This window comes from Armigeres subalbatus, chromosome 2, assembly GCF_024139115.2.
Source record: "Armigeres subalbatus isolate Guangzhou_Male chromosome 2, GZ_Asu_2, whole genome shotgun sequence".
Classification (NCBI taxonomy): domain Eukaryota; kingdom Metazoa; phylum Arthropoda; class Insecta; order Diptera; family Culicidae; genus Armigeres; species Armigeres subalbatus.
This window is the reverse complement of record NC_085140.1, coordinates 167,679,785-167,692,430: the sequence shown is the minus strand read 5'-3', so window position 1 is coordinate 167,692,430 and position 12,646 is coordinate 167,679,785.

Here is a 12,646-nt window from a genome sequence, read left to right as displayed (position 1 = left end):
AATATTGAATTCAAAATAGAGTAAATTTACTTTGTTAATACGTAATAAATTTAACTTTTCGATCGTTTTGCTTCGTTTTGTAATACTAAGCAAATAACCGAAAACAAAACTTCTGATTTGGTTTCTACTTGATTGAAAAATGTTTTCTTCATTTAACGAAACATAGGCATCTGTTTGGATCGACAGTCGGCACAAAAAGATCGTGCTAATTCTCAGGTGCTAATATAGCGCATGCATGACATATGTCAAAATGTCCATATCTGTTATCTGTCAAAAGTTACGTCGGGGTGCCGACACCCGACCAGTGCCGACAACCGACCTCCTTCCCCTATAAATTTCTAAACGACAATAAATTTTTATTCACAAAATATCAAGAACAAATAGGAAAAAACGTTTATTATAGTTGAATTTTGAAATTTGTGTTGCTATGATGCACATTAAGGGAGAAAAGACGTTTTGGACATACGTTTTTTTTTCAAATCGCGTTTTCTCAAAATGGCGCAGGTATGCGCAAGATTTTCCGTCGATATCTAAACTTACACATTTCAAATATGATTCCAAACTAAATATTTCCGCGGGAAAATATGGGGAAAAAGGTGGCTGACTTTCATAGCTGAAAACAGTACTGAGTTTTTCATTTTCATTGAGAGAGGTCACGCGATATTTACATTTTATTCATAGAAAACATAAACAATGAAAGGAATTCTGCCAGCATTTCACAGGTTTTTATTCCATGAAAGCGCATTAAACGCATCAATAATGTTACCTCTAACTCGAAAATTAAAAACAATACAATCATTTTATCTACTAGTCATCGTTATTTGCACAGATCTATTAAAACTATTTAGAAATTTAGATTTCAAAACAAAGCAACATTCCTATCATGACTGCTTGTAATGTGACAGGTGACCAGGAGACGGCTGCATTTTCAATGAAAATGCATCTGTTTTTGCTTTCACATGACAGTCACGAAAACTACCAGGGTACTGGTTGAAAATATCTCTATCTTTCAGTGTTTTCTTCGTATTTTGATTTTTTTAGTTTCTTCATGATATCACGATGTTTGTTAGTACGATATGAAAGGTCTTTTGATTATCTTTAGAATGCTATATATAAACCTTGGTATCGTACTAGAAAAAAAACCTTCCAAAAGTGGTATGAAGTGAAACAAGATTTTGAAAATAAAACAGCGTTTTTTACCTTTTTTTTTCTTTTTTTTTTCAACTTAAAAAAGCTACGCAGTCTTTAAGGATTAAAACAAGATTTATATTTGTCCAACGTTTTGGCTCGGGGTTGGTGTCTTCATCAGGGATAAAATGATGAAGACACCAACCCCGTGTCGAAACGTTGGACAAATATATCTTGTTTTAATCCTTGAAGACAGCATAGCCGTTTTAAGTTCAAATAATATGAAACAGTCGATCAATAGTTTACCTTTTTAACTCTCTATATCTCAAAAACTATAACTCGTAGAGGCCTGACATTTTGGGGATTTCTTATCTTGTTTGTCTTCTTTCGAAAGAAAATAGTGAAAAAATTATTGATGCAGTCGATTTTCTGATTAATGTTCGAGTAAATCCCCATAATTCAGTGCCACCGAAATTGTCTTTCGGCCAAACTACCAAACTAGTTCGGCTGAACGATAATTTCGGTCGTATGTTCGTTTCGGCCAAATTACAGTTTTAAGCTGAATGGCACTTACTGCCAAACGATTTTTTCGGCCAAATGACTCGTTGAGGAAAACGACTTTTCGGCCAAATCACCAGTTCGGCCGGATGTCCCTTTCGGCCCTATGTCGCTTTCAGCCAAGTGACATTGAACATGACTTGACGATGGCCATATGACCTTCAGCCAAACCACTTATTCGGGCAAACGATCTGTTCAAACGAACGGATTTCCTTAGCTGTATGTCCGATACGGAAAATAACTGCACTCTAACTTTCACCTACTCAGTGACTGAGTAAAATTGTATTGCCATCTCTTTTCTTCCCACGGAAATTTTACTCAATTTCCGTCAAAACCAGGATTGAAATTGAGTAATTTTTTAAATTGAGTAAAATTTTTGTGGGATAGAAAGAGAGAGCAATACAATTTTACTCAGTCACTGAGTAGGTGAAAGTTAGCGTGTGTCAGTCAGATGGGCTTTGGCCTAATGGTTCGTGCGGTCAAAGAAGGAAGAAGAAAATTCTTTCATCAGAAGGTTTTTACGGAATGCTTTTGCCAAATTGAATGACAATTGTATGGAATTTTCAAGGAATTCATTCAAATCAATTTTACGAAAAGTTCTGTAGACTTTCAACGGGATGTTTAGGGCCTATCATCCGGAAAACTCTACAGACTTCAACAAATTTGAATCGGCGTGTAATATCATAAATCAACAGCGTGCCAAGATTCAAACGATGGCGCACAGAGTCAAACATGTTGCCGGCAATGTGGTTTTAAAAACTATCGGCGGTGGAGGCGTGACGCGATGGCACACACTTCGATAAACTGCTCAATGTAGTTAATAATAATTTATTGAAGTCTTATTGGAACTTGCATGATAAATTAGGTCTACTATTTTTTTCTCTTACTTTCATTAGAAAATATTATTTAGAATCAACAGATACGTAACTCATTTTCTAGTTGAACAACACAACAACAACAAAATAGAAAGAAGGCATATTCAAACATTTCCCGACGAAACCAAGAAGATTTTCATAGTTTATCATTGTCATTTCGATGAAATTTCCGAATACAATTACAAAAGATTGTCTAAAGAGAATTTTGGAAGTATTTCGTGGGGAAATAAATTAAAAGATCGAGTTAATTGAGATGAAATTTTGAAAAAAATTTCGAGGGTGTCATAATATTTGGTTTGGAGAATAATAAATTTCAGGGAAATTCATCGCGATTTAGAATATTTTCGTAGAAAGGTACAAGCAAAAAAAATCGCCAGACTGATTCACGCCGCTGGCGCTGCCCTTCCGGTGTGAAGCCGAAAACGCTGCCGCCACTTGGCATAATTATGACAAATGCCGCCGCGCATGATTTTCGGATTAACGAACACATCCAATATCAATATTTTCTTATGAATCCCGAGATTTTTTGCGTTTAGTTATTAAATTATGTGTATTTGTTATATTCAAAATGAATATCATTTGTCGAGAACTTCTTGTGCTATAAAATATTACAATAAATAAATCCACGTGGTACGGCTGTTATTTTAAATCGTTAACTTGTTAAATTTAATCATTTCTATATAATAAAAATGAAATGGTCTGTGTTCGTATCCGCATAACTAAAAAACGGCTAAATGAATTTTCTTCATTCCTTCAGCAAATATTTTCGTTATCAATTCTGACGGGTTTATATGATATTTCCTCATGCGAAAATCAAGAGTAAGGTTGAGTATATTGTGAAAAACTAAAATTAAGCTTCGTATGGGAATTTCGCATGGGCAGTTCACAACGCGTGTCTTTGCCTACTATGCAAGACAACGTCTGCCGGGGCAACGTTATATTAATTATTGGAAGTTGATTAGTTTTAAATCTTGTATGCATTTTTACATAGCATTGAATGTCCAATAATTTTTGCTTTGCATTTATGGCTTAAGTTTTTCTTACTTTTTACGTTCATATGCTCTGGACTTTTCAAGTACAATGCCAAATATTGCCCCGCTTGACTTTTTCATTAGCAGTGATTGTAGTAAATATTTTTTATTCGAGCAAACCCCACGTAGAGCCCGAGAAGAATTATTTAAATGATAGCCGATAAAAAAAGGTTCAATTCTGAGAAGAAGGAAGGCAGTGAACCCTGAAACCTTTCCTTGGCTGTACCTTCAGTGTTGGTACAAGTCGGGCTAGGATTTCCCCATGACCAATTCAAAGGTTAGCTAATAGTCATGAAAAACCCCCCACAGCTTGAACTCATCTTTGTTCAGTTCTTTCAATCGTACGAATTCAGCAGAATACTGCTAAGCGCATGATAATTTGATAATTTACCACGCTTCAAAAGTGTTCCGCAAACTTGACTTTTTCGTTCGCTAACCAGAATGAATTGTCTGGACCACATTATAAAAGACCGTTCGGTTGGAAATAGGAAGATTATCCCACGCAGGTTAAATGGCAGTTGGGGAGAACAGTGCATAACGCACCCCTGGGGCATAATAGCCTCACTGACAAAATCACTCATATAATATTTTGTAGGACATTTATGAACGAATATTACCATTACAATTCAATATTAGCTATTCATTATTGAGCTGCAATAGAGAAATGAGCAAAATCCTTTAACTTTCGCTTAAACTTTACGATTTGCGAATTATTCACCTCACCCGTAAGGTTGTCGTTCAATCCATTAAGAAAAAACAAGCAACCATGCGTTCACCATTATTTTACATTCATTTGGTCCATTTTACACCACCATTCGGGCGTTTTGCCCCAGCCCATTTTTAAAACTTATTTTAAATGCGTTAGAAAATCATAAATTTGTTTTGGAATAAGATATCATTGTGAAATGTAGCTAGTTTTGTAAATTTTGCATTTACACGTTGAAATGGTTCGATACTCTTGTTTATATAGGTGAAAACATCGAAAAAGCCTTCGGTGTGCAGTTTGGACCGTTCTCCCCTTTATATATGCTGGCTGATGACTACGCTATACCGGAGCATGAGTTGTCATCATTAGGAATTAAAAAAAAAGGTAAATCCCGGTGCGGTGATTTTTCGAGAATACCATGGTGCATAGTTTTGAAAGTTTACTCCTCATTCACAATATATTCTGTAGCTATAAATATTGTTGAGAAATTATGTATTCCTATCTTCTTAGGGTGGCTCAAAATAGTATGGAAAAAATATATCAAATTTTCTTATTACTTTTTATCAAATGTTCATGGATTCGATTCCCTCCCCGCCACACCACCCATCACTAAAAAGTTTTGGCACATTTTGACTTTTTATATCACAAACATTTAAATGCAACCCGCAAACCATATTTGAAGCTAGCAATCAATCTTTCTCTATAGCCGATAACAAAACATTGAAGTTTCCATGACTATTTGGAAGTAAATGGGAAAAATATTATAATCTTGTAATCGATTATGGACTTTAATTCACAGAGCGCAAATCAATGACTGCTATTGTCGGTATTCATACTGTCACAGTCAATATAGTTCGCAATATTGGTAACCCAATGGCTTAGATGATTGCTGCATCAGCATAAAATAGCCCTCCACATGACCGTGTCAAGTTATACCAACATGCTGAGACTCGACCATCGACCTGCAGTGCACGCACGCGTGAACAACCCTCTATGCGACAACAGCACGAGAGCTTTGCCAAACACTTGAGTCCGTCTATGTACCGAGCAAATATCAATTTCTGTTTCCCAACACACGACATCGTACTCATTTACAATTTTATGTAACATGGCCGCAGGAGCAGCGAATTTCTTCTTGTATTTCCGCGATTCTTCAGATCGACCATTCTGTCAATGTTTGCATATTATTTTTTGCTGTTTGATGTTCAGCCTCGTGCTGACCTTACATATTGGATGTCGTCGACCTTGGTTATGATCGGGAATTTACCTCATATTGTTAATTCCCGGTAGCATAGCAATAGCCACCCTATGCGTATATGGTCATTAGATGAACGTTATTTCATTTTGTAAATCAGATAGCCAAAAACATACTTAAGCAGCCAAAAGCAACTTGACATGGTCAACAATTCATGCAAACATTGGATTTCAACAACTAGCTTAATACCGAATTATTGCTCTCCCCGTACAATTATGGAAAAGGTCTCAATCCTATTTTTTCCATTCACATCCCCGAAGTCGAGTCGAGTCTTGATTAATTTGAATATTTTCGTTGCCTTCATGACATGCGCAAACATGACAATGACATTATGGTAGCGCTTATTTAGCAGATTTCGCGGAATCGAAAAGTGTTGCTCGGGGAAGAACCAGAAGAGTTTCAGACAGAAGCGAACATCGATTGGACATGGTATGGATGCAAAGGTCTATACGAAGGTATATTGGGATAGACTCCGTCATGGGTGGTATTGAATCAAATCAATCGGTGCAAAATCTATTCACACGAATTCGTCCAAATTTGTTGACAATAGGTTACAGATTAAATGTACTAAAAGAAATGGCATTTCAGAATTTATGAAGCGATTATGTTCAACACGTTTAATCTGTTTTTCCATTTATTACTAGCATTGCATCCTCTAACCGGGACATTGCTACTTCGTAACCTAGGGTAACAAACTTGATTTAGACCTGAACATATTTAGACTCCCTTGTAACATTTTCTTGATTTCTGAACTAAAATCAATGTCAATTCCGCCACATGTTTCAAGAAAATTATAAGGTATTGCATTTGTTGGATTAGTTTCCTGTATGAAATTAACGATGTTTAGATGAAATATTAATATAGCCAGTGATTCCCAACCTTTTCGGGTTCGCGACCCCCTTTACGATTTGCCAAGTAGCAAACGGCCCACAGTGGGACCAATTCCAAAAAAGACGGTCAAAAATGTCAGAAGGGCATAAAATGGTCTAGCAGGCCACATATTGGGATATTTCATTGAATCGATGGATCACCGACTCGTAAGCTAGAGCTGCACAACCGGAGCGAATTGTGGAGCACCAGTCGTCGCAAGAACGCTATGATACTCAACCACGTGCCGGCACCAAATGGTGCCCCATGAATATCAATGACTGGCTCCGCCAGTGTAGAGTTCTTTTCACACTATACACATATATACACTTTGTAATGGTGTAATATACCAGGGCAGCAGGGACTATGTCCAAGGGTTTGACGATCCCTCCCCAGGCGATCTGCGAGTTGTGGCGCCTGCCTAGGATGTGGTGGGGTTTGACAGTGGGCCCTGTTAAACCTCTATAAAAAGCTGCATGTATCCGCAAGTAGGCTCCGCCAAAGCGACCGTGTGCCGCTCAAAGCGCACAAGCCCAAGTCCTGGTGTTAGGTGGGATGCTAAACAGCCCTGACACGATGGCCCTCCGGCGAGACAGGAGGTTTGCGCAGGCCCAATAAGCCGCCTGGAAAACCAATAATTACGAACAATATAAGAGATAATGCGACTCGATATAATCGGCAAAGACCTAGGCGACGAATACAGGATCACGATTGGAAGCTTGGAACATGGAACTGCAACCCGAGCAGCACACACGTTGCACAAAGGTTTCTGTGACCCATATGCAACCGAATTCAGTCACATATGAGTTGCTGCAACCAAATCGGACTGGATTGTGCTGCTAGGGAAGTCGCTAGGTTTCGCAGGTTGCGACAGGATGATCTGCGATGAATTACATCCCCGCAACTTCGACGTCGTGGCGCTGCAGAAGATTTGCTGGACAGGACAGAAAGTGTGGAAAAGCGGGCATCGGGCGGCTACCTTCTACCAAAGCTGTGGCACCACCAACGAGTTGGGAACCGGCTTCATAGTGCTGGGTAAGATGCGCCAACGCGTGATTGGGTGGCAGCCAATCAACGCAAGGATGTGCAAGCTGAGGATTAAAGGCCGTTTCTTCAACTATAGCATTATCAACGTGCACTGCCTATACGAAGGGAGACCCGACGACGAGAAAGATGCGTTCTACGCACAGCTAAAGCAGACATACGATGAATGCCCACTGCGGGACGTCAAAATCGTCATCGGTGACATGAACGCGCAGGTAGGAAGGGAGGAGATGTATAGACCGGTCATCGGACCGGATAGTCTGCACACCGCACAGTGTTTTCTAACCCAGGAATTCGTGATCGAAAATGTTTTGGCCATGAAAAGTTGATTTTAGAGTCTCAGTGACTTCGGAGAAAAGTTTCAGTATGTTAAGCTCCATATTCTGGAAAAAAAAATTTTTTGACTAATCCCCCTAAAAGTGAGATGGAAATTCTCTTTCCTTCAATTATGAAGATACATCATTGGTGTCTTCGAGAAAGTTGTAGAAAAAGTTTCTACGAAAAATTTTGCTATATAAATTTTATTTCTATCTGCTGTAGAAGTCGAGATATGCGTCGTTATTTATGAACGACCACCAAAAAACAGGTTTTTCACGATACTTTCGTCAATATATTTTTTAGATTTTTCAAATGTTCTACAAAGATGTCCGTCGCGATAAAAAACATGAACCTTTCGAAGACAGTTTCTTCTTATTTTCAATATTGACGAAGTTATTGACGATTTTTTGTTCAAAAATGAGCATTTTGACATTAATTGCATACATGTAGGGACAAAATGGGGCAGAATTTTAATTGGGAGATTGAACGTAAAACTCATGCACTAACGGTTGCATTGCAACATATATGTGACTTAGCTTTCCGTAAGTACCGTATGGATATGTTTTCTTCTTCTTCTTGTTATATATAAAAAATGAATTGGTCTGTATTCCGCATAACTAAGAAACGGCTGGGTTCAAATTTCTTCATCACAATTTCCGATGGGCTTACATAATATTTTCTAATGTAAAAGTCACGACTTAAACTGAAAAAATATGAAAAATTCAAAATAGAATTTGTATGGGTATTTTGTATAGGCATATCACAACACGCATTCTCACCTACTGTGCAAGACAGCGTCTGCCGGCTCATCTAGTTCATGATAATAACACTTACGCCAGACCTATGTCTTGTCTTAATCTCCAAATTTTGAAAATGATTATCGAATCGACGAATATTTTACAGAGAAATTTCAATATATCGGGATATTGGTATTTCCAGAGAATGCTAAATGAAAAGAAATAAACTAAAATTTTTGGAACACTTTTCTGTTAACCTGTTTTGCAATATGGTGATGTTTTAGACGTAGCAAACCGGCTTTTTATTATTCCGGGATATTTCGAAAAGTAAATAGGTAAAACAAGTACCTTCGAATTGCTTTCATAAAATTATATTTAAACTTATGATGTTTGAGGCGTCGCTAACCATAGTTTCCATAAAGATTACTGATTTACCCGATACTGCATTTCCTCTCATCAGCATTTCTGGCTGTATGGTGATTTCTAAAATAATACAATTTGTCCAAATACTCTGGGGTCGCTTTTTACGTGACTTTTTTATATTTTTTTTTCAAATACGCGTTGTTTCTTCCCGCGGACTTTGAAATTCATGTCAGTTCTGTAAAACATCCATCCATAATCATTTAGAAAATTTTGTATTTGGCTAAATCATAGTTCTGGCGTAAGTGTAAAGTCTAAAGATGACCCTGCAGACGTTGTCCTGCACAGTAGGCGAGAATGCGATCTACCTTTTTAAAATTTCCATACAAATTTTATTTTCAATTTTTCATATTTTTTCTAATTTTGGTCGAGATTCTTACATGAGAAAATATTCTGTAAATCCGTCGGACATGTTGATAAACAAATTTGTTGAGGAAATGAAGAAAATATATCCAGCCGTTTCTTAGTAATGCACAATACAGACCAATTCATTTTTTATATATCAAGAAGAAGAAGAAAAAGATGTTCATACGGCACTTATGTCAAGCTATGTCACATATATGTTGCAATGCAACCATTAGAGCATGAGTTATACTTTCAATTACCTAAATAAAATTCTGCCCCATTTTGCCCCTACATGTATGCAGTTAATGTCAAAATGCTCATTTTTGAACCGAAAATCGTCAATAACTTCGTCAATATTGAAAATAAGAAGAAACTGTCTTCGAAAGGTTCATGTTTTTTATCGCGACGGACATTTTTGTAGAACATTTGAAAAATCTAAAAAATATATTGACGAAAGTATCGTGAAAAACCTGTTTTTTGGTGGTCGTTCATAAATAACGACCCATATCTCGACTTATATAGCAGATAGAAATAAAATTTATATAGCAAAATTTTTCGTAGCAACTTTTTCTACAACTTTCTCGAAGACACCAATGATGTATCTTCATAATTGAAGGAAAGAGAATTTCCATCTCACTTTTAGGGGGATTAGTCAAAAAATTTTTTTTTCCAGAATATGGAGCTTAACATACTGAAACTTTTCTCCGAAGTCACTGAGACTCTAAAATCAACTTTTCATGGCCAAAACATTTTCGATCACGAATTCCTGGGTTAGAAAACACTGTGCACCGTATCGAATGACAACGGCCAACGATGCATAAACTTCGCAGCCTCCCGCGGAATGGTAGTCCGAAGCACCTTCTTTCCCCGCAAAAATATCCACAAGGCCACATGGAGATCACCCAACCAAGAAACGGAAAACCAAATCGACCACGTTCTAATCGACGGTAAATTCTTCTCCGACATCACGAACGTCCGCACTTACCGCAGTGCGAATATTGAATCCGACCACTACCTCGTTGCAGTATGTACAACACGCGTCGAAGTCGGACGCCGCGGCTTATTATTGGGCGGCTACAAGACGGTAGACTAGCCCAAGAATACGCGCAGCAGCTGGAAGTGGCACTTCCAACGGAAGAGCAGCTAGGCGCAGCGTCTCTTGAAGATGGCTGGAGAGATATTCGATCCGCCATTGGTAGCACAGCAACCGCTGCACTTGGCACGGTGCCCCCGGATTAGAGAAACGACTGGTATGACGGCGAATGTGAGCAGTTAGTAGAAGAGAAGAATGCAGCATGAGCGAGATTGCTGCAACACCGCACGAGGGCGAACGAGGCACGATATAAACAGGCGCGGAACAGACAAAACTCGATTTTCCGGAGGAAAAAGCGTCAGCAGGAAGATCGAGACCGTGAAGAGACGGAGCAACTGTACCGTGCTAATAACACACGAAAGTTCTATGAGAAGTTGAGCCGTTCACGTAAGGGCCACGTGCCACAGCCTGATATGTGTAAGGACATAAACGGGAACCTTCTTACGAACGAGCGTGAGGTGATCCAAAGGTGGCGGCAGCACTACGAAGAGCACCTGAATGGCGATGTGGCAGACGAAGATGGCGGTATGGTGATGGACCTGGAGGAACGCGCGCAGGACATAATTCTACCGGCTCCGGATCTCCACGAAATTTAGGAGGAGATTGGCCGGCTGAAGAACAACAAAGCCCCTGGGGTTGACCAACTACCATGAGAGCTATTTAAACACGGTGGTGAGGCACTGGCTAGAGCGCTGCACTGGGTCATTACCAAGATTTGGGAGGAGGAAGTTTTGCCGCAGGAGTGGATGGAAGGTGTCGTGTGTCCCATCTACCAAAAAGGGCGATAAGCTGGATTGTAGCAACTACCGCGCAATCACATTGCTGAACGCCGCCTACAAGGTACTCTCCCAAATTTTATGCCGTCGACTAGCACCAATTGCAAGGGAGTTCGTGGGGCAGTACCAGGCGGGTTTTATGGGCGAACGCTCCACCACGGACCAGGTGTTCGCCATTCGCCAAGTACTGCAGAAGTGCCGCGAATTCAACGTGCCCACACATCATCTATTCATCGACTTCAAAGCCGCATATGATACAATCGATCGGGACCAGCTATGGCAGCTAATGCACGAAAACGGATTTCCGGATAAACTGACACGGTTGATCAAAGCGACGATGGATCGGGTGATGTGCGTAGTTCGAAATTCAGGGGCATTCTCGAGTCCCTTCGAAACCCGCAGAGGGTTACGGCAAGGTGATGGTCTCTCGTGTCTGCTATTCAACATCGCTTTGGAAGGGGTAATACGAAGAGCAAGGATTAACACGAGTGGTACAATTTTCAATAAGTCCGTCCAGCTATTTGGCTTCGCCGACGACATAGATATTATGGCACGTAACTTTGAGAAGCCTACATCAGACTGAAGAGGGAAGCCAAGCGGATCGGACTAGTCATCAACACGTCGAAGACGAAGTACATGATAGGAAGAGGTTCAAGAGAAGACAATGTGAGCCACCCACCGCGAGTTGGCATCGGTGGTGACGAAATCGAGGTGGTAGAAGAATTTGTGTACTTGGGCTCCCTGGTGACTGCCGAAAATGATACCAGCAGAGAAATTCGGAGACGTATAGTGGCTGGAAATCGTACATACTTTGGACTCCGCAAGACGCTCCGATCGAATAGAGTTCGCCGCCGTACCAAACTGACAATCTACAAAACGCTCATTAGACCGGTAGTCCTCTACGGACACGAGACCTGGACGATGCTCGTGGAGGGCCAACGCGCATTCGGAGTTTTCGAAAGGAAAGTGCAGCGTACTATCTATGGTGGGGTGCAGATGGCGGACGGTACGTGGAGGAGGCGAATGAACCACGAGTTGCATCAGCTGCTGGGAGAACCATCCATCGTTCACACCGCGAAAATTTTGACGACTGCGGTGGGCCGGGCACGTAGCCAGAATGTCGGACAATAACCCGGTGAAAATGGTTCTCGACAACGATCCGACGGGCACAAGAAGGCGAGGTGCGCAGCGGGCAAGGTGGATCGATCAGGTGGAAGATGACTTGCGGACCCTCCGTAGACTGCGTGGTTGGCGACGTGTAGCCATGGACCGAGCCGAATGGAGAAGACTCTTATATACCGCACAGGCCACTTCGGCCTTAGTCTGAATAAATGAAATGAATGGTGTAATATTTGGGATAGGTTTGGGCGATGTATACGTTGTGACCAACATATTGAAGCAGTGAGATAAATTTAAGAATTAAAAATCAACAACATGCTCTACTTGCAAGGTAAGATCCATCCGATTAAAATGAATTAAAACTGTGTTTACAT